The following is a 22585-nucleotide window of genomic DNA, read 5'->3' on the forward strand; positions in this document are numbered from 1 at the left end:
AGGAGGAGAAGGAGATGACAGAGGATGAGATGGCTGGATGGCATCACCAACTCGATGCACATGAGTTTGGGTGAACTCCAGGAGTTGGTGATGGACAGGGAGGCCTGGCGTGCTGCGATTCATGGGGTTGCAAAGAGTTGGACACGACTGAGTGAACTGAACTGAACTGGGGACCCGCTTCTCTGGTCCCAACTCCTTTCTCATGTTTTCTTTTCCCTTTTCTGTATGAGACAGTTGCATCAGAGAAGAACAATGTGGGCAAAGCCCAGAGGCCCTAAAGAACCTGGAATTCAGGTTTGTGGGTTGATGACTTGATGGTTGTGTCCACCAGGAAACAACCCTAAAAAGCAGAGTGTAAACCAGTTTCTTTGTGATCAGAATGATAGCCATATTTTTGCTCCATGAACACAATATCCCATTACAGTGTGACTATCTTTTCCTGCTCTTGCTAGACATCTCAAACCTTAACCAATTGTGACATTTCAGTCTATTAAGCTAAGTGCCTAAATGCCTAACTTGTCTGCTTCAGGGTGAGGCAGCCTCCTAGCTGTAAGGCAGCTGAACCAGAAACATTCTCTTCCCTCTTTCCCCTAGAAGATGATGCATGATGGCGCTGCCTTTCCTTTATGATCCTAACACACTGTTACATCGGGAAGCCTTCTCTGATTTGTGATTGACAGGTTTGCCCAGGGTGATAGCTGGCCTAACGGCTGCCTTACAGATAAGAACGGAAGTCGTTCGGAATTCATCCCACTATCACTGAGCTCTGGATCACAATTTCTTCTTAGCATGTGCAAGATCTGTTGCTCAAAGAAGTCATCTCTGCTATTTATTTTCCCCTCGAACACTTCAAGCTTCAGTTCCACATCACGATTTATTTGTATGCCAGGAGTTGTGAGATAAACAGACATTTGAATTATGAGCAACTGGAGATTATTAGGCAGTGAATTTTCCTCTTTTTTTCATTGTAAGTTATCTCCTCCTAAAACATATTCCTGGTTTACTATCGCGGAGAGTTCCTGAAAGGCTGGGAGGAGGAACTATACAACACATCAGCTTCCCCTGTATGTTGTGGGCTTATTAATGGCAGGGAGTGTGTTAACTTTCTTCTATATTCCTAGAGTTTTATACTTGCCCTGGGCGCTACAGATGTTTGCTGTATAACCTCTGGGATGGATTAAGATGGCACATACTCTTTGCTATCCCTCTCCTCTACTGCATAGGCAAGTGACATGACTTCTTGATCAATAGAATATGGCAGAAGTGACATCATGCCAAGTTCAGGCCCAGGCCTTCAGGGGTTTCTACTTCCTGTCCCCCAGAACACACTGAAAGCCTTGTCAGGAAAGTCCCACTACCCTGAGACAGCTTTGCTGAAGAAGCCAGTTGGCAGTCCCAGCAAAGTTCAGCCTCCCAGCCATCCCTGCTGAGGTACAAACTTGTGAATGAACACTCCAGACTACCAGTTGGGTACCATTTGCAGTAGAGAATCGCCTGGCTAGGCTCTCCCAGAACTCCCTGACCCACAAAATCATGGGATATTTTTTAAAAAATGGTTGTTTTAAGCCTTTACATTTTAGGATAATAACTTGTTATACCATAGTAACCAGAGCAGAATCCTGGAGGAGGCTCCACAGAGTTTATTCAGCTCTCCAGACATCAACTCGTGTCCTTATAGATGTCATTCACCTGGCTAGAGCAGGGTGGCATATATCTGAGAAGAGTTGGGCTGATTCACTCCAGCTACTTATATGGCTCAACCAATGTTGCTTCTCATCTTGTGGGCTGCTGGACAATGTGGAACAGAGAACCAGACCAACCTCAGGACACAGAGATTGCAAATAGGATTATATCTGGCATTTGGAACTCAAGAGGACTCAGTCATCCTGGTTTTTTCTTCTAAGTGTTGGAAGAGATAGCCACTGAATAGAAATAACATTTCTACCAGAATGGGATAAGATGCAAATTGGATAGAAGACCCAGGCTATTCATGGTGATGATGGAGTGAGAGCCCCTGGACTAAATGAATGTAACGACAGAAGGCAGATGCCTTTCCTTTCTCATCTTAATGGTAGGTCCAGAGAAAGACGGTTGCAAATATCCACTGGGGATGGGCTGAAGAATAAGAGAAACTTGAGCAGAAAATGAAGAGGATCTAATCATTCTCTGTGTACTTGGAATCTCTGGTTCAAGCAACTGGAAAACATCTTACCAGCATTTAAAATCTTTCTGAAAACAACTCAAGGGTAAAATAATGACAGGATAGTGGCTTAATAAGAAAACCCTTGGGCGAGGTATTAAGAAATCTCCATTTCAGTCCCCAAACCTTGCAAATGATTTGACTTATCCTAAACTCTATTTCCTTCTTGTAAGATGGGGCCTTAAGGGAACCTATGTGGGCTAAATTGTGGGAGAGGCAATTAAGAAGTGGCTTAGAAAGAAAAAGAAATGAGGTAGGATTAAGAAATATCTATCAACTCTTGAGAAGTTTGTAATACAAACTCTTCAAACCAATAACCTCTTTAAAAAAAAATTAAGATAAATCACTCTTTTACTATTATATAATGCCAGTAGTCATGTATGGATGTGAGAGCTGAACTATAAAGAAAGCTGAGTGCTGAAGAATTGATGCTTTTGAACTGTGGTATTGGAGAAGACTCCTGAGAGTCCCTTGGACTGCAAGGAGATCCAACCAGTCCATCCTAAAGGAAATCAGTCCTGGATATTCATTGGAAGGACTGATGTTGAAGCTGAAACTCCAATAGTTTGGCCTGATGTGAAGAATTGACTCATTTGAAAAGACCCTGATACTGGGAAAGATTGAAGGCAGGAGGAGAAGGGGACAATAGAGGATGAGATGGCTGGATGGCATTACTGGCTCTATAGACATGAGTCTGAGTAAGCTCCAGGAGTTGGTGATGGACAGGGAAGCCTGATGTGCTGCAGTCCATGGGGTTACAAAGAGTTGGATACGACTGAGCAACTGAACTGAACTGAATGCTGATTATTAAGTTTATATAAGATCTTAACTGTGAGGACTTCCCTGGTGGTCCAGTGGTCTTTCACTACAAGGGGCATGGGTTCAATCCCTGGTCAGGGAACTAAGAGCCCACATGCCATGAGATGGTCGGAAGTCATTATCCACTCAATGGACATGAGTTTGAGCAAACTCTGGGAGATAGTGAGGAACAAGGAAGCCTGGTGTGCTGCAGTCCATGGGGTCTCAAAGAGTTGGACAAGACTAAGCAACTCAACAACAACAATGCCATGCGGGATGGCCCAAAAAAAGAGAAAAAAATAACTATGGTTAGATAATGAAAGACAGTAAATGAACCGGAGAGACACATAAACTGCAATACTGTCTAAGAATTCAACGGTCAGACTGTGCTGTATCTCGGACTGGGTGTAATCGCCTTACAATGAGATGAAGGTCAGGCCAGCTGCCCCTCTGGGGTTTGGTCACAAAGGAGCCCTAGGAGTGGCCACAGTGGCACTGGTTGAGAGCAGCTCTCCTGGGCTGGTAGGCAGCTATTGTCACTGAGCTCAGATTCCTAAGTACATCCTCAAAAGAAGTCATTTCTTTCACCTCGCAGGCAGTGCCTGTGGATACAGCAGTGAGTCTCAAACTGCTCTCTGTAGCTTTGTAGGCTGCTAAGCATGTCCAATCCTGGGGGCCACCCAGGCCAACTAAGTCGGAATCTCTGACCCCAGGGCCTGGGAACCTACATTTAACAGGCACTCGGGGTGCTGCCTCTGTGCATCCCACAGTGTCAGGCCCACTGCTCTGCATTCTGTTCACGGGTCTGTCCCCACACACACCGCATGCACTCCAGCCTCGGTTCATGAGTTTGCAGTTCCTTCCTCCAGGAACTCCCCATCCTTCACTTCCTCCATCCACTTGTTCACCACGTGGGCCAAGATCCACTGACTTCATGGAGCTATCCCCAGCTTCTTGTTCTCTTTTCCATAAACTCTAATTATGCTACTTAATCCTGTCTTATCTTATTTGGTAACCTGTTTGATATGGAGAGCAAATTGCCCTTCATGGCCTAATTCCATTAATTCATGCCCAGGGAAGAAAGATCTCACCTTAAACAGTTCCCCTTCTCCGACAAGCCCTGCCTCCCAGCCATCTTTTATTTTGCATAACTGCTTTTACTTTTTGTCTTCCAAGACGGAGGAAGGATGGGCCTACATGCCACCCCCACCATGGCACTGGGTTTCATTGATTGGACTTCAAGAAGCACAAGCTTTCTTCCATCACTATTGATTGTTCTGGAGGGCTTTTTATCCCTACCTTATCCTCCTCAGCATGAAAATCAATTGAAGCTGAAGACGTAATGTTTCTGTTTTCTCCCCAAGTACATAATAATGTGTTTAAAGGCTGAAACTTAGACTTAACACTTCTTACAAAACTCTTCTATCCTGAATATTTATTGTTGCCTAAAGGACCTCTTCTATAAGAACTGCCACCTCTACAAGCTTGTCATGGCTCCTCTATGACAATTTGAGCAACATGACCCTGGGTTCCCGGTCACACCTGATTGGGCTAGAGGCAGGCACCCAATCCAAAGCTGGGTCAGTCAGATCCTTCTCTCCAGGTATTTTGTAAACTCAGGAGATACTTGAATGCTGAATTCACCCAGAAGGTATGTCCCTATGTGGACCAAAAAAGTTGAGGAAGCAACCCACAGAAAGAGGGAAGGATGCTCTAGAGGGAGATGCAGAAAGAGAAGCATGTGAGTAATGGAGAGAGCATGGATGACACTGTACAGCTGACCCTTGAACAAGACAGAGGTTAAGGGTGCAGGCCCTCTGAGTAGTTGAAAATTCAAGTGTAATTTATAGTCACCCATTGATATCTGCAATTGCTCCTTATCACTCAGATCCAACCAACTACAGATGGTGTAGTACTGTAGTATCTATTGAAAATAAACCCATATGTAAGTGAATCCCTATAATTCAAACCTGGTTTTTCAAGGGTTAACTCTATATACTGCCCCTGGGTATCTTCTAGAACTCAGAGTTTTTGGAACAAAGTTCTTATTTTGTGTTAGCTAGTTCTGGAGGCTTCAGGAAGTCTGGAAAAACAAGGAGGTCACGGGAAAAGGGATTTGTGGAAGGTTTTTAGGTAGCCAATCCATAAGCTCTAACAAAATGCATATTATCTCATTTAATCCCACAATCATGTGATTTTTTTTAATCCACCCTTATTACTACTGTTTTAAAGGTAAGAAAACAAAGGCTTCAGGAGGCTTTATCCCAAAGCCACTTGATTACTGAGGGTGGAGGTGGAGATGGGATTCAGGCTAGATCCTTCTGTCTCCACCAGGCTGAAGTGCCTTTAGGTGGGAACCAGTGGGTGGGACACTTTCATTTTTGCTCCCCTAATGTCAGTCTGGAGGCTTCCCTGGTGGCTCAGAGGGTAAAGTGTCTGCTTGCATTGCGGGAGACCTGGGTTCAATCCCTGGGTCTGGAAGATCCCCTGGAGAAGGAAATGGCAACCCACTCCAGTATTCTTGCCTGGAAAATCCCATGGATGGAGAAGCCTGGTAGGCTACAGTCCATGGGGTAGCAAAGAGTGGGACACGACTGAGCAACTTCACTTTGACTTTTGAATGTCAGTCTGGGCTAGGGGAATGTGAATGAATTCTACAGCTTAATCCGGAATCTTTGAGTTATCCCCAGGGCTTCCCTTGCGACTCAGCTGGTAAAGAATCCGCCTGCAATGCAGGAGACCTGGGTTCGATTCCTCGGTTGGGAAGATCCCCTGGAGAAGGGGAAGGCTACCCACTCCAGGATTCTGGCCTGGAGAATTCCATGGACTGTGTAGTCCACTGGGTGGCAAAGAGTCAGAGGTGACTGAGCAACTCTCATTTCACTTCACTTGGCAGGGACTGTGATTTGTGCTGCCCTCTAGAGGAAGTACGAAGGAACGCATGACTTCTTAGGAGATGGGGCCGGTTGTTCTGAGAGGCAGAAGCAGCTGGAGGCAGCAGTCCTGAGAGTTCCACTGCCAGCAGGAGCCCCTCAAGTCGGGTGGCCAGTGCCACGTGCTATGATCAGGATCCGCTCTAACAGTGCCAATCTCAGCCGCCATGAGTGTGCAGCAGGAGGTGACTGAGAAGTGTCCGCCGGGTTGCCCTAGCAACCCACTCCAGTGTCCTTGCCTGGAGAATCCCAGGGACGGGGGAGCCTGGTGGGCTGTCGTCTATGGGGTCGCACAGAGTCGGACACGACTGAAGCGACTTCGCAGCAGCAGCAGCAGCATATATCTGAGATGGGGCTGTGGAATGGGGGTGAGGGTAGGAGACAGGAGAGGTGAGGGGAAGGTGGAGACCACGCTTAAAAGGGCAAAACCAGTGGGAATGGAGAGAGTTTCAGGAAGTTTTTTCTTTCTCAGAAACAAAAGATTCTCATCAAGGAGTATAGAGACTCCTTTATGCATCAACACATAAACATTTAGTCCAAAGGGATGGGCCCTTAGCCCTCTCCTTTGGAATTTAAAGAAATGGAAGTCCAGGAAAGTTAAATAAGATTAGAGTTGACTTTGAGTCCAGAAATCTACACCAGAATCCAAGGTCTAGTAGATCTTCCTCTCCTTCACTGGGTGATAATTTCTTTGTGGATCTACAGAATAAATAACAAATTACATGTATTATCTTCAGCCATTTCTCATTCTTGAGTAAATGTACTTATCACTACTCCTCACCCCACCTTCCCATCAATGAAAAGAATCAGTGGAATGGAAAGAGACTTTTAAAAGCTTCATCACTAAAAACTGATTTGGGAAATTCAGGGTGAGTTCCGAGCTGTTTTTTTGTTGCTTTCAGTCTCTCAGTTGTGTTCTACTCCTTGCGACCCCACGGACTGCAGCACATCAGGCTTTCCTGTCCTTCACTATCTCCCTGAGTTTGCTCAAACTCATGTGCAATGAGTAGATGATGTCATCCAGCCATCTCATCCTGTGTCATCCCCTTTTCCTCCTGGCTTCAATCTTTCCAGGTATCAGGGTCTTTTCCAATGATTTGACTCTTTGCATCAGTGGCCAAAGTATTGGAGCTTCAGTTTCAGCATCAGTCCTTCCAATGAATATTCAGGGTTGATTTCCTTTAGTCTTGACTGGTTTGATCTCCTTGCAGTCCAAGGGACTCTCAAGAATCTTCTCCAGCATCACAGTTTGAAAACATCAATTCTTTGGTGCTCAGCCTTTATGGTCCAACTTTCACATCCTTACATGACTACTGGAAAAACCACAGCTTAGACTATATGGACCTTTGTTGGCAAAGTGATGTCTCTGCTTTTTAATATGCTGTCTAGGTTGGCCATAGCTTTCCTTTCAAGGAGCAAGTGTCTTTTAATTTCATGGCTGCATTCACTGTCCTCAATGATTTTGGAGTCCAAGAAAATAAAGCTGTTTTAACGTCCTGGGTATATATGAACTAGCAGCATTTCTTTTTCTTACCTCTTTGCTCTTCAGTAAAGGGTAGATGGCTTTATGACCCAGCTGTGTTGCTTGGTGTGCCCACTGAGGGACACTCTCATCACACACGTCCCCTGCACTCAGAAACACGTCAAGTGTGATTCCTCCTGCAGAATCTCGCTGCGCTCTCCTTGGAAGCCTTGAGGCAGCTGCAAGCTCAAGAGACCCTGCAGTTCCTGGGTCCTTGTGAATGCTGCCTCAGCTCTGGCTGGCAAGGGAACAAGCCAGATGGTTCTAGGAGGCCTCAGCCCACCACTTCCAAGTTATGAGCAAGCCTCTTTTCATTTCTAGGGATTTAAAAAAGACACAGGAGTGGAGAGAGACCTTTCCCCCCCTCCGCCACCTTCTTCCTCTGACACATCCTCAGCCATGAAATCTGTTGAAAGGACTAAAGAGACAAGGGTGAGAGGAAGGAAATTTCCAGCTCCTGAGAGAATATTCAAGTTATTTAAAAGAGCAAAGAGTTCCCTCAAAGAAAATGCAATTGGAGGGGTGAATAAAAACATTTCAAATGATCCAGAGATGATTTCTTTTACAAATGACTGCTGGAGTCATATGTGCTGATGTCTGTACAGAAAAGGGTCAAAAGGATGGATGAACCAGGACTTTGAGTTCTCCTGGGATTTTTACTGAGCCATGGTAACAACAACAACAACAAAATCGGAAAACTAGGAATGGTGTGAACAGCCCAGTGGAGTATGTTTCAAAAGAAGATACCTATGAGAGGGATGAGAAAATTTGTGAGGGTAATTTTAATTAAAATGTGATTTAATATGATATATCAGCAATTATAAGCCACTGCCCCATTTATGACTCTCTTTCTGACCTCTTCTCTGACCGTTGGATTTCTAAATCTCAAGCTTTAAGCATGCTGTAATCTCCTGGTACAAATTTGAATATGTCTCTGCCTTGATGCGGAGAAGGCGATGGCACCCCACTCCACTACTCTTGCCTGGAAAATCCCATGGATGGAGGAGCTTGGTAGGCCGCAGTCCATGGGGTCGCGAAGAGTCAGACACGACTGAAGCGACTTAGCAGCAGCAGCCAGCAGCTGCCTTGATGAAAATCCTTCAATGGCTCCCTGTTGCCTACAGAATAAAGCCCAAGCTCCTGAACATGTCACACAAAGCCCCTTGTGACTAGCCTTTCTTTTCTCTGGCTCACGTGGGTGCCTAAACCCTAGATTGTCTCCATTCCCCAGGCCCCAATATCTTCATGGCTCAAAAAGCTCAAGGAAGCTTCCTAACAGCAAGATGCTTTTTTCCCTAATATCAGGTAAAGTCACTTAGCAATTTGGCCTTTCCATCAGGATGCAGCCCTAATTCGCCTTTGCTGTTAAACCTTGTTCATTTATTCCATAAACATTTATTGAATGCCTTGCTTGTCTTTGGAGAAGGTGATGGCACACCACTCCAGTACTCTTGCCTGGAAAATCCCATGGATGGAAGAGCCTGGTAGGCTGCAGTCCATGAGGTCGCTAAGGGTCGGACACGACTGAGCGACTTCACTTTCACTTTTCACTTTCATGCGCTGGAGAAGGAAATGGCAACCCACTCCAGTGTTCTTGCCTGAAGAATCCCAGGGACGGGGGATCCTGGTGGGCTGCCATCTATGGGGTCGCACAGAGTCGGACACGACTAAAGCAACTTAGCAGCAGCAGCTTGCTTGTCTTAGGAACTATGCTAGAAAGTGGGGATTTAAGAGTAAACAAGATAAGACCCATAGCCTGCCTAAGAGTTTATACACTGAAAAGACCCTGTGTATTAGTTTCTTGTTGCTGCTGTACCAAATTACTACAATTTTCCTGGCTTAGAACAACACAAATGTATTGTCTTGCTGTTATAGAGGTCAGAAGTCCAAAGTGGGTTTCACTGGGCTAAAACCAAGCTGTTAGCAAGGCTGTAATCATTCTGGAGGCTCTAGGGAAGAAGTCATTTCCTTTGCCTTTTTCTTGCTTCTAGAGGCTGCCTATACTCCTTGGTTCATGGCACCATCCTCCCATGTGGAACGTGACTACCCCTGACTCTGTTTCCATGGTCGGTACTCCTCTGATTCTGATTCTCCACCTTCCTCTTAGGGCTGTATTAGGCCCACTTGGATAATCCAGGATAATCTCCCCATTGCGAGATCTTTAACCACATCTGCAAAGTAACTTCCTTTTTAAGATTTATTTAATTTTTTGGCTGAGGGGGGTCTTCACTGCTGCGTTGGGCTTTCTCTCGTTGTGGCAGGTGGGGTGTGACTAGAGAAAACCCACACAGCTCTAGTTGTGATGCGAGGTCTTCTCATTGTGGTGGCTTCTCTCGTTGTGGAGCACAACAAGGCTTTAGGGCGCCCGGGCTTCAGTAGAGGTGGCAAGTGGGCTCAGTCGCTGTGGCTCACAGGTTCCAGGACACAGGCTCAAGAGTTGTGGTGCACGGGTTCAGCTGCTCCATAGCATGCGAGATCTTCCTGCAGCAGGGACTGAACAGGTGTCCCCTGCACTGAGGTAGATTCTCGACTGCGGGACCACTGGGGAAGCCTGTTAAGTAACTTTTGCCATGCAAGGTAACCCAGTCACAGGTTCCAGGCATTCTGACATGGAGAACTAATTTGCCTACCTTACTCTGTTAGCCCTTCTACTTTGTCTTTACAACAGCACCATTTGCTCATTCAGGAGCACACATTGAGCGCCTACTATGTGGCAGACACTGTTCTAGGTGCTCGAAACACAGAAGTAACAAAGTAGACATTCTAGATGAGAGACAGATGGCAAACTAGCAGACAATTAAATGTGGTTGGAAGTGATAAGGACTCCAGAGAAGAAGAAAGTTGAGCAAGGAGCCTAAGGAGAATGAGATTGGAGTGGCTGCTATTTCATAAAGGGTGAGTGAGTGTAACAGTCAAGTTTCAGTTAGGAGAATGGAAACCAGAATTGATAATTCAAAAAACAAAAAAGGAATTTAACATCACGGAACTGTTATACAGGTGATAGAAGGGCTGAGAGGCCAACCAGGATGACGAGGCAACGCAGAGATTCTTAACTAGGCGGTTGTCACCTTTAGGCTAAAGATATCACCAGAGCCAGGGATAGTTCTTACCCAGTACAACCTGGGGCCAAAGAAGAGATACATTAATATCTGCTACTAAGACAGTGCCTGGGGCAGACAAAGAGGAGGAAAAAGTTCTGCCCTTTCCATGTTCTTAGATTCCTCTCCTGCTTCTCAGCAGATAAACCCAGCCAGCTGAAGGCCCAAGACAAGGAAGCCTGCGAGACACAAGCCAGGCGTAGGGGTGTCCACTCCCAGCAAGATATCACAGGAGGAAAGACAGTAGCCAAGAGCAAGACAGCCAACGACCAACCGGGCTACCTTGGAACAGACACCTAAAGGAACTCAGAAAGTGAGGCAAGCAGACATCTGGGGAAACAGTGTTCTGGGCAGAGGGAAGAGCAAAGGCAAGTTTGGCAGGAGGGTGCCTGATGAATTCAAAGAACAGAGAGATGCAGGTGTGGCTGGCATTGAGTTGCTGGGGGTGGGAGGAAGGAGTTGAGGTCAGAGCTCTAGATGGGAGAATAAACAGGTCTCCAGGCCAGAACAGGAACTTTGCCCTTTTCTCTGAGTGTGATGAGAAAGCCTAGAAGGCTTTTGAGCAGAGAAATGACCTGATTTGAGTTGCTATGCTCCACACTCTGGTCCTGCGTATCAAATAAAATATTGAGAGAAAGGGCAGGAATCGACAGATCAGTGAAGGAGACTCTTGTGATAATCCAAATGAGAAATGACTTGAATCAGAGAGGGAGCGTTGCAGAGGAAGAAGATTGCATTCTGCACATATTTCGAAGGAAGAGCCAACAGAATTCACTGCAGGTCTAATGGGTGCTCTGAGAGCCATAGAAGAGTCAAGATGACTCTAAGACTTTTGCTCTGAACAAAACCCTCTGAATCTCTGGAAGGCTGCCCTTAAGTGAGGTGGGGAACCTGAAGGAGGGCACTGGTTTGGGAGGAATGTCTGGAGCTTCCCAGTTTTAGGCATGTGAAGATGGAGATACCAACTGCACAACCAATCTGAGATGTGGAGTTAGAGGTGGATGTTCAACTCTGGAGTCTGGGGAGGTGTCTGGAGATGTGAGTGGAAATTTCTGGACTGGAAATTTGGGAGGTGTCAGTATATAGATGGCTTTTAAGCTACAGGACTGGTGAGATTTCCATGAATTAATAAGAGACCACAATGAGAAGCTGTCTAAGGACTGAGTTCTGGGGACTTCTATGTCTAGAGGTTCAATACTGAGAAGGCCAGAAAGGTAGGAGAAGAATCAAGACAAACTCTTTTTTTAAACAGTTAAATTTATTTCTTATGTAGAAAAGACTATTTTTTAAAAAATTCATTGGCTTACAGTTGATACACAGTGTTGTGTTAGTTTCAGTGTATAGCAAAGTGATTCAGTTATATATTCACATGTAGTCGTTCTTTTTGAGGCTCTCCAGGTGGCGTTAGTGGTAAAGAACCCACCTGCCAACACAGGAGACATAAGAGACTTGGGTTCGATCCCTGGGTTAGGAAGATCCCCTAGAGGAGGGCAAGACAGACCATTCCGGTATTTTTGCCTGGAGAATCGCATGGATGGACAAGACTGATGGGCTACAGTCCATAGGGTTGCAAAGAGTTGGATACGACTGAAGCAACTTAGCATGCATACACTCTTTCAGATTCTTCACTCATATAGGTTATTAAAGAATATTGAGTCCCCTGTGCTATACAGTAGATCTTTGTTGGTTATCTAGTTTATATATAGTAGTGTGTATAATCCCAGGATCCTAATTTATCCCTCCCCCCCCACATTATCAGTTTTTACAATTTAAGTATAGTTGATTTACAATGTTGTGTTAGTTTCAGGTATACAGCAAAGTGATTCAGTTATATATATTCACATATTCATTTTCAGATTCTTTTCCCATGTGGGTTATTCCAGAATATTGAGTAAAGTTCCCTGTGCTATACAGTAGGTCCTTGTTGGTTATCTAATTTACATATAGTAGTGTGTATACATCACTGATGACAATCACTCATGACAAACTTAATCCAGAAGCCATGTGAAGTGTTTCAAGGATAAGCATGATCAACCTCTCCCCATAGGATAAGAAGTCAAATGAGGTGAGGATGGGAATTGCCTACTGGATTTAGCAATGAGGCAGTCACCAGGGACCCTGTGAAGACCTGTTTCCCCTGGAGTGGTGAATGAGGAAGGCTGCTCAGAGAGGATTCAAGACAATGGAAGGAGAGGAATAGCAAGTGTGAGAAAAACTTTTGACGACTCCAGTGGCAAAGTGAAGCAGTGGAAAGATACGGAATCTGCTGCTAAGTCACTTCAGTTTTGTCCGACTCTGTGCAACCCCATAGATGGCAGCCCACCAGGCTCTTCCGTCCCTGGAATTCTCCAGGCAAGAACACTGGAGTGGGTTGCCATTTCCTTCTCCAATGCATGAAAGTGAAAAGTGAAAGTGAAGTCGCTCAGTTGTGTCCAACCCTCAGCGATCCCATGGACTGCAGCCCACCAGGCTCCTCCGTCCATGGGATTTTCCAGACAAGAGTACTGGAGTGGGGTGCCATTGCCTTCTCCTGATACGGAATCTAGGAAATGTTTTATTTTTTACCAGGCAGATATTACAGCATGTTTATAAGCACTCAGAAACGATTCTACAGAGGGAAATTTTCCTGATGCAGGACAGAGAGGTGACAATTGCTGAATCAATATCCTGGAGTCAAAGAACGGGTATATAGGTGGTGAGGTTAGCTTTGGCTAAGAATATTGAGAATTTATCCCAGGTACAAGGAGGACAGAGAGTACATGCAGACAGATGCGGGTGTGTTGGTAGATAGGGAGGAATGGAGTGTGTGCTAAGTTCTCTTCTGAGTGCCTCTATTATACTAAGGAAAGAAGCATAGCCAGGGAGTTCCCTGGCAGTCCAGTGGTTAAGACTCTGCTGTGCTTCCACTGCAGAAGGTGAGGGTTAGATCCCTGGTCAGGGAATTAAGATCTCACAAGCTGTGCTACTTGGCCAAAATGTGAGAAAAAAAAAAAAAGGAGTGTGGCAGTTATCTGTAAGTAATAAGCCAGACATTTGAAGGAGGAGAAGAAAGTATGAAACAGTCCTTTAGAAGAGTAAGAGAGTGGACAGGAAGTGTAGTAGCTTTGCTAAGGAATGTTCATTGATTATAAAGTAGTTGATGTTTCAAACATGTAATAAATACTTTATCTGAATGGGAGAATGAGGTGTTCTAGTTCAGTTCAGTTGCTCAGTCATGTCCAACTCTTTGCGACCCCATGAACTGCAGCACACCAGGCTTTCCTGTTCATCACCAACTCCTGGAGCTTGCTCAAACTCATGTCCGTCAAGTTGGTGATGCCATTCAACCATCTTGTCCTCTGTCATCCCCTTCTCCTCCTGCTTTCAAACTTTCCTAGCATCAGGGTCTTTTTCAATCAGTCAGTTCTTTGCATCAAGTATTGGAGCTTCAGCTTCAGGACCAGTCCTGACTGGTTGGATCTCCTTGCAGTCCAAGGGACTCTCTTGAGTCTTCTCCAATGCCACAGTTCAAAAGCATCAATTCTTTGGTGCTCAGCTTTCTTTATGGTCCAACTCATACAACCATACATGACTACTGGAAAAACCATAGCTTTGGCTAGATGGATCTTTGTTGGCAAAGTAATGTCTCTCCTTTTTAATATGCTGTCTAGGTTGGTCATAGCTTTTCTTCCAAGGAGCAAGCACCTTTAATTTCATGGCTGCAGTCACCATCTGCAGTGATTTTGGAGCCCAAGAAAATAAAGTCTGTCACTGTTTCCATTGTTTGCCCATCTATTTGCCATGAAGTGATGGGACCAGATGCCATGATCTTAGTTTTTCGAATGTTGAGTTTTAAGCCAGCTTTTTCACTCTCCTCTTTTACTTTCAAGAGGCTCTTTAGTTCCTCTTTGCTTTCTGTCATAAAGGTGGTACCATCTGCATATATGAGGTTATTGACATTTCTCCTGGCAATCTTGATTCCAGCTTGTGCTTCATCTAGCCTGACATTTCACATGATGTACTCTGCATATAAGTTAAATAAGTAGGGTGACAATATACAGCCTTGACATACTCCTTTTCCAATTTGGAACCAGTCCACTGTTCCACGTCCAGTTCTAACTGTTGCTCCTTGACCTGCATACAGATTTCTCAGGAGGCAGGTCAGGTGGTCTGGTATTCCCATCTCTTGAAGAATTTTCCACAGTTTGTTGTGATCCACACAGTCAAAGGCTTTAGTGTAATCAATGAAGCAGAAGCTGTTTTTCTGGAATTCCCTTGCTTAGATGTTCTAAGATACCTAGTATTCAGGTCAATAGAGTTATATCACCTAGGCTGAAACAATTAAACCCTAAGAGTGAAATAGCATTAGATATAATTTAATCTTGAGTGATTTGAGGGACACTTTGGTCCTTCTTTATGGGTGAGTCATTTCTCTGAATATCAGTTAGTAACATCCTATAGGTTATCATGTGAAATGATAATAGGCTGGATAAACCACATTTTAACTGTAAAACATACAAATGTGAATCCATGTTTATAATATTAAAAAGATATATTTTCCTTGCTTGATAAGACTTTTGTGTTAAAATTCATTCCATATTTGGTATGTTAGGGCATGTTGTTGAGTAGAAGTGAATAACCAGAGGAAATGAATTCAACTGTCCATAGAATTGAAACAAACTAAGAAATGAACAGGGAGGGAGTTCTTATCAGAGGAAAGGTTACACATCCCTGGAGCATGTCGGGGAGGGGGCTGGGCAGAGGTGGATAGAGAGCCAACAGAAGGAGTGGACAGGAAGTGGTTGAGATCTAACCTGTGCTTGACAAACTCTATTTTCCTTTCCCTCTCCTGCTGTCCCTTATCTGTCATTTGGAGACTCCAGGTAGGTCAGTGAAGATGCAGACAGAGTGCCTGATCCAGACAGCCGTGAAGCTGGAACCTCAGCTTTGGTGGATTTTTATGTTTCTCAGAAATACTGGTGAAAGTTTCACCACGAATTAGGGGTAAATAGTTGCCTAGGGTATTGAAAGAGTAGTTTCTGGTCCCTAGGACAATCTCTACTATTCCACTATGCATGAAGGTTAGGGAAATTATCTTTGTAATTTGACTCTAATACCTATCTCTTGAGCCTCATAAGAAACATTGAAAAAAGTTAATAGATTTGGCTAGCACTTGGGTCAGTTATTTCAAATGTATCAAATGGCTATCCGGGAGTCATAAAACAGGTGGCCTTGAAATTGTACTGTGTTTGTGGATACAGATTGGAGCCATCCTTTAAGGGCAAAATTATGTTAAAAGTTGAGCCAGGGTGAATGAACAACAGCCTATTTAAGATACAGTGCTATGTTATGAAAGATAGTTCCTGAAAACAGATCAAGGGGATTGATGGTGATGCTCCAATGTGTTTCTTTGTAAAAATTTGATGTTAAAAATACTGGTCTGTGAATTTAAGACTCACTCTTCTTTCTTCCTTCGATTTTTCCTTCCTTGGTTCCTTACTTCTTCCCTTCCTTCCCTCCATCTTTCCTTCTTCTGGTTACTTTTGGAGGGGGTGTGGATGTATTTAGTTTGGGTTTTTGTTTTGAGTTGGCATATTTATTAAATAACAAGAAATCTGTTTTGAGTTAGTGTAAAAGCAAATAAAGAACAATGGATTCCCTTTGAAATTACTGTAACATGGTTAATATTTTTTTTTATACTTGAGAAAAGAGAACTTTAAAAGCAACCTGTCAACATGTAGCTGAACTTGGTGAAACTCAGCTACTTTAAAATGAAACACTTATTTTAAAAATTGTTTGACATAAATGGAAAATATCTGTTGTTACTGAAAATTTGTATAGGTCTAAAAGCCATAGAATTTTAAACTGTAATGACCTAACATGTGGACTACATCTCATTTTAGAGATGAAGAATCAGAAAGATTAAATAACTTCTCTAGGCGATGGCACCCCACTCCAGTACTCTTGCCTGGAAAATCCCATGGACTGAGGAGCCTGGTAGGCTGCAGTCCATGGGATCCCGAAGCCTCGGACACAACTGAAGTGACTTAGCAGCAGCTTAGCAGGAGACTCAATTATTAGCAAGGCAGAAAAATTCAAATCCTGGTTTCCTGTTTTCGTCCAGTACTTTTTATCACTATATCACTAGGTTTCTAATATAAAAGCTTTCAGTGACATAACATTAAAGTTTGCACCTAACCTAAAAGAATCTTTATGGGTTTCTAGTTCTAAGGGACTGATTTAAATAATGGTTTTAAAATGATTAAAAAATAATGGTTTTCCCATATTTATGTAAATAGGGACGAACTTTTAAAATTGAGATATAATTCACATACCATGAAATCTATTTTTACTCTCATTTTGATATAAACGTTTAAGCTTAACTTCTAGTTACAGTATCCATTTTACTTAGGAGTGAGTATATAAAATCCCCTGGAGAGTTAAACAGCATTTTCAATATCCTTGCCAGGAAACTTCCATAGATAGAGGAGCCTGCCACGGGCTACAGTCCATGGGGGTCGCAAAGTGCGCGCGAACACACACACACACACACACACACACAGTCCATGGGGGTCGCAAAGTGCACGCGAACACACACACACACACACACACACACACACACACACACACTCTCGCCTAAAAAAAATTTCTACATTTTGGAGTAGGGATGGTGGCGTCTGAAGAAGCTTCATGATTCCCCCTCTCCATGGTGAATAGGTTTTTTTTTTTTTTGAGACAAAAATGGAAAAAGAGAAAGGAGGGATTATAAATACTGAAAAACAGATAATTCTTTGTAACAAAAAGAGGAGGACAGTTTAACAACGTCAAGAACAAAACTGTGCAGCAGAAACTTACAGTCTAGGCCCAAATACTTCCAGGGAAGGTGAGGGTACTGAGGAGAAGCATAGCTTTTTGCGTGCATTCCCCCGCCTCCGACATTAAATAAATACCTACTATGTACCAAGTCTGTGGAAGCGCTGAGAATAAATACAAAAAATGGATAAGGCAGATCCTCGAGGAGCTCAGCCTGGTCGTGGCAGCCGCGAAAAGAAGTTGGGGTGGGGGAGTGGGGGCAAGAGGTGCGGCGGGGAAGAGCGTATGGAGTGGTTGGAGTAGAGTATGGAGTCGGTGGAGGTTGGGGGCTGAGGTTAAGACAGGAAGGTTGAAAAACTGAATATATGGTAGGAAATTGGGGGTTCACAGATGTGCTGACTTCGGTGGCAGAAATCTGTCCCAGGACCTCTTAAATAATTAGCCTCATGTGCCAAATTTGGCCAGATGTCATGATGCTGGTCTTCTACAGGTAACCCTCTCGAAGAGGTTTAAAAGTCCTTTTCCCGCTTCCAGCCCTTGCTTTCCCCGCCATTATTAGGGCGTCGGGCAAGGGAAGGTGCAGGTTTCCAACCTGCACCCACGTTTGCAGCCTGGGCTCTCTGCAGGAGACAGGAATCCAAGGCTTTGCTGTCGTCATAGCAACTAGGAGTTCCGCGGTCCCCCCCCCCCCCCCCCCCCCCCCCCCCATCTTCTTCTAACTCGTTCTACTTCCCCCGCCGTCTGGGCTGAGTTGTCGCTTATCTCGCGAGATTTGAGCGCAGCGCAGAACAGCACATTGGTGATCTCACCCGAGACTTGGGGAGGGACGGTGGGAGGGAGCGAAGGAGGGGAAGGAATGGGGCGGGCGAGCGGGGAGGGAAGGGGAGGGGAAGGGCGAGTGCGGCTCTGCCACCGCCGGCAACTTTGTGAGCGAGTTCACTGTGTGCGCGAGCAAGTGAGCGAAAGTCAGAGCGCCGCTGAGTCCCCGGGAGGAGGGTCCCCGGGGAGGGCCAGGTCTGGGCTTCAAAGGCCGTCCACCCCTCCACCCCGGCCCCCCACAAGCCGCTCCATCCTCTCCCGCCTCCGTGGCTCCCTCCCCATTTCCTCCCCCACCAATCCTCCCGGGCCTTCTCGCCCCCCGTCTTGCAGTTACCTGTCCCCTCCCCCCAACTTGGCACGCACCTCCCCTTTCCCCAGCGTCCACCTCGGACCTTCCCCCAACCAGCCACTCCGCACTCACTTTCCGCGCCGGCCGCCCCCTCGGCTCTTTCTTTTGCGGGGGGGGCTGGCGGGCGGGATGGGGGGCGCTGGACCTCGGAGGCGGCGCCAGCGGGGACCCGAGCGCCCAAACAATAGTTGATGCCCAGGGACTTGGGGGGTGCACCTCCGCCCCCCCTCCCAACTCCGCCGAGAGCGCAGCACCCCCGCCGGCTTTTCTCCAGCTTGCATTCCGGGTCCCCTACGGATCCAGGCTCGGGAGTTGGGCTGATTGCGCCTCCACCTCCCCCGAGCCCCCCCTCCCCTTCCGCGCGGCGCCCGACCCGGCCTCGCAGCCTTCTGTTATCCGCAGAGGAGGTGGCGAGTGAGCGCGCGCGGACCGTCTACACGGTTTCTCTCTCTCTTTCCCCCCCAGGGAGAGCGCGCGGCGGACGCGCCCGGACGCGCGGCGGCACCGGGAGGCCGGGCCGAGCGGTAAGTGGCTCCGGCGCCCGGGATTCGGGGAGGGGAGTTGAGGGGTGCAAGACTGTTTACAGCCCCTACCCCATTTTTGGCTAGGGCGCGGGTCCGGGGCACGGAGCAGTACACCGGGAGGCCGGTCAAAGTTTTTAATTTCCGATTTGGTGGCGTGCTGATAGCGCAACCCGGCGGGGGCGAGTCCGAGCTGCACCGCGCCCGGCGCGCGCGCGCGCGCGCACCTCGGAATCTGAATCTGCACAACTCTCCGCCAGGCGCCTGTGCGAGAGGCCGGGAGACCCGCGCCCCGGTCCGGGTAGCTGCGCCCACTCAGCCGCTCTCGTTTCCACCCGGCTGACCCTTCCCCTTCAGTCACCTGGGTGAGCGCTTTGCACGCTGTGCTGGAGGGACAGGCCGAGAGGTTTGATCGTGAGAAAGGGGGAAGAGCAGCTCGGTGCCCGTGGGTGGTTCATTTCTCTCCCGGGGGTCTGGTGGGGAGCGAAATCCTAGGATGCTCTAAACCTGCTTTTTCTTGGAGCAAGTAAGCCACGAGAGGGCTGAGGCGTTGTGAAGGGACTGCAGAAAAGAACTTTTTCTTCTTCGCTCCATCTGTTTCCAACTTCGATCCTGACCTTAAAGGCAATTTGCCAAGCTCCCTATCGCTCCACGGCATTTCTAGGTGGACAAGTAATCTTGTTGGGCAGGTTGAAATTTCATCGGTTCACTATTTGGAGAACATAGAGACGAGGGAAGTGGCTCACTTTCAAGGAAGATGTTTAATTGAGTTGTTGGTATTCGTTTTGAAGAGAAGCAAAACTAATGGACACTAGGATGCATTTATCTTACAAATTTTATTTTTCTTGACGCGTATTTTAGAGGCAGCACTCAGTGAAATTCTTACTACCTGCTAAACGATTACATTTGTAAACTGGGAGCCTGTGATGCGATGCAAATTTCAGAGTAGAGGTGTCGACTTTCATCAGGTTCCAGGTCTGTCTGGATGAACTGGGGTTGGCGTTTCCTCTATAAAGCAAACCTTTCATGTTGAAACTCTGACTCAGACTCTTAAAGCCATTGTTTTTATACTTGTACTCTGTGGGAGTTAAGTGTCAACTTTCTCTCATTTTTTCATATGGAATATTCATCCCAGGCAAAGATTCTCTCACTTAATATTTTGGAAAAGTACAGGATAAAGTCCTGTAGAACCATTGTCTGCACCCAGTTTAGTAACATAAAAATTATAGTATTAATTTTCTATATAATCCAGATTTAATGACCTTCACTTTCCTCTTTTTCATTTTTTCCAAAGCTCCAATTAAGCCACCTTTAGCAGAATTAAAAAATCTGATGGAAATAATATAGAACAGTGGTAACAGGAGTAGTCTCAAATAAAAGGTTTTCATAAAGCAGTTTATGGTCACTGAAGTGTCTATTAGATGACGTGCCAGTTCTTAAGGAGAAAATTAATGTTAAAACATTTTTCCCATGAAATAAATTATTTATACTTAGGCATTAGCAATTAACAGTGCATTTAAAATGCTTTGGGTGATGATTTGCACATAAATGGTTAGGAGCAAAATAAGAGATTTTGAAGGGTGAATGATATTTTGTGGCTGTTAACTTATTTTCTTACGTTATGAAGAAATAACTTCCCATTATGCTTAAGTAAAGGACTCCTGAAGTTGACTATATCATTATTGTCTAGTTGAGTGAGAGAACAAGTTTGGCAGGTGGCTCAAGACAGTCAGCAGGTGTTGCTGATAGCTTCTCTGTGGTGGCTGGTACTGCTCCTTGAGTTTGAAATTGCTGTTTTGGTGAAGTGAACTTTTTAGATCTGAAGTGTCAGGCAGTATTAACTGTGACTTCATCATAGGATTCTATGATGAGGTTGATGAACTCCTGGTAATAATTGCAATACTAATTGCAAAGCAGCTCACTCAGTTTTATAGTAAGAGTCTTTTAACTCTGTCCTTTCGCTGTGATTTCCTGGTTTTCTTACTTTGCTTTTGCATTGAATTAGATGTGTAATTTTGGTGTAGGTCTCTCCACCCCTATCCCTGGCCACAGTTTGAATTTTTTTTAAAACGACTATTGAAAAATACCTTCTAGTAACTTTATTGAAGCCATAAATTGAAGATTGCTGGAGATGAGCGATTGCGCAGAGACTTTGGAGGACCTTGGTTGACTGTGAGTTGGGACGTGTATCTGTTCTATCAGTTAAGAGTTTTTCAATGAATGGCTGTTTTCTCTCTTTGAGCTGTGAAACAGGAGCATGAGGAGAGGCGGAGCATGTTTAAGAGTACAGATCCTCTCAATCTTTGCAGTTTAGGGGAATGTATGTAGTGATTGACGATAACATGAATATATGCTTCCTATTGGTCCTCACTGTCCTGCCCTCATTTCTGTTGGTCCATGTCAGTGTACATATGAAGTATACCTAGCCCGAAGATTTTCAGGTGACATTGCAGATTTGAGCCTTTTGGTAAACTGATGAAATTGGACTTTCTTTAAAGAAGACAGACTAACTCATCCCCATAACATAGAGCTTTGTTGTTCAGTTGCTAAGTCTTGAGTAGATCTAGTCCTCTGATGGGAGAAGGCAATGGCACCCCACTCCAGTACTCTTGCCTGGAAAATCCCATGGGCGGAGAAGCCTGGTAGGCTGCGGTTCATGGAGTCACTAAGACTGAGCGACTTCACTTTCACTTTTCACTTTCATGCATTGGAGGAGGAAATGGCAACCCACTCCAGTGTTCTTGCCTGGAGAATCCCAGGGACTGCGGGGCCTGGTGGGCTGCCGTCTATGGGGTCGCACAGAGTCAGACACGACTGAATCGACTTAGCAGCAGCAGCAGCAGTCCTCTGATATAGAATGCATCTTTTTTCCTTTCAACTCAGATCACAGAATTTTATATCTCCAATTCAGAAAAAAAAATTATCTCCATAATATCACTGTATTCCTAATCTTTCGAGGTTTGTAGTAAGTCAAACGGTATTTATTGAGTGCCTCTGTCTGGGAGGCATGCTGTTGAGTTCTGTGATTCCAGTGGTGGGTAAAACTGTGTTCTGGGGCTCAAGAAACTTACAGTGCGGTGGGGCATTTGTAGTGGCCTTCCCTGGTTTGATGTTCTGATACCCTGAGACCCCTATAAAAGTTTTGCATACTGCCAATTATTTTTGAATTATAACATATTTGAATTACTTTTGGAAATAATGGGGCCCAGTATTTGTCTTTAGGCTTTCCTGGTGGCTCAGGCGGTAAAGCATCTGCCTACAATGCGGGAGACCCGGGTTCAATCCCTGGTTCGGGAAGATCCTCTGGAGAAGGAAATGGCAACCCACTCCAGTATTCTTGCCTGGGAAATCCCATGGACAGAGGAACCTGGTGGGCTACAGTCCATGGGGTCGCAAGAATGTTTGGGTTTCAAATTTTCCAGCTTTGGGATATTAAAAAGTAATCAAACCTTTTCCTGAACTATCTTTCTGGAAAAAATGTATTTTTTTTTTCCTCAGCAAAGCTTCATCTCTTTGCTGCAGAAATTACTGAGAATATGTGTATGAAAGAAAC

The 22585-nt window shown here is 45.3% G+C and overlaps 1 protein-coding gene across 10 annotated transcripts in view; it reads left to right on the top strand.

The window, feature by feature from the left end:
- Nucleotides 1-22585, top strand: part of SIPA1L1 (signal induced proliferation associated 1 like 1) — a 521546-nt gene that overhangs the window by 116695 nt on the left and 382266 nt on the right. For 3 of the 10 annotated variants that reach the window (XM_070797799.1, XM_070797805.1, XM_070797806.1), the window contains exon 1: nucleotides 18561-19035. The exons of 1 other annotated variant lie outside the window; for it this stretch is intronic. The gene's annotated coding sequence lies outside the window, so the exon portion shown is untranslated. Of the gene's footprint in view, nucleotides 1-18244; nucleotides 18358-18559; nucleotides 19036-19193; nucleotides 19398-22585 lie in introns of those variants that run through there. 6 more of the 10 variants (XM_070797794.1, XM_070797802.1, XM_070797800.1 and 3 more) reach the window with 4 other exon arrangements.

Source organism: Bos indicus, chromosome 10, assembly GCF_029378745.1.
Source record: "Bos indicus isolate NIAB-ARS_2022 breed Sahiwal x Tharparkar chromosome 10, NIAB-ARS_B.indTharparkar_mat_pri_1.0, whole genome shotgun sequence".
NCBI lineage: Eukaryota > Metazoa > Chordata > Mammalia > Artiodactyla > Bovidae > Bos > Bos indicus.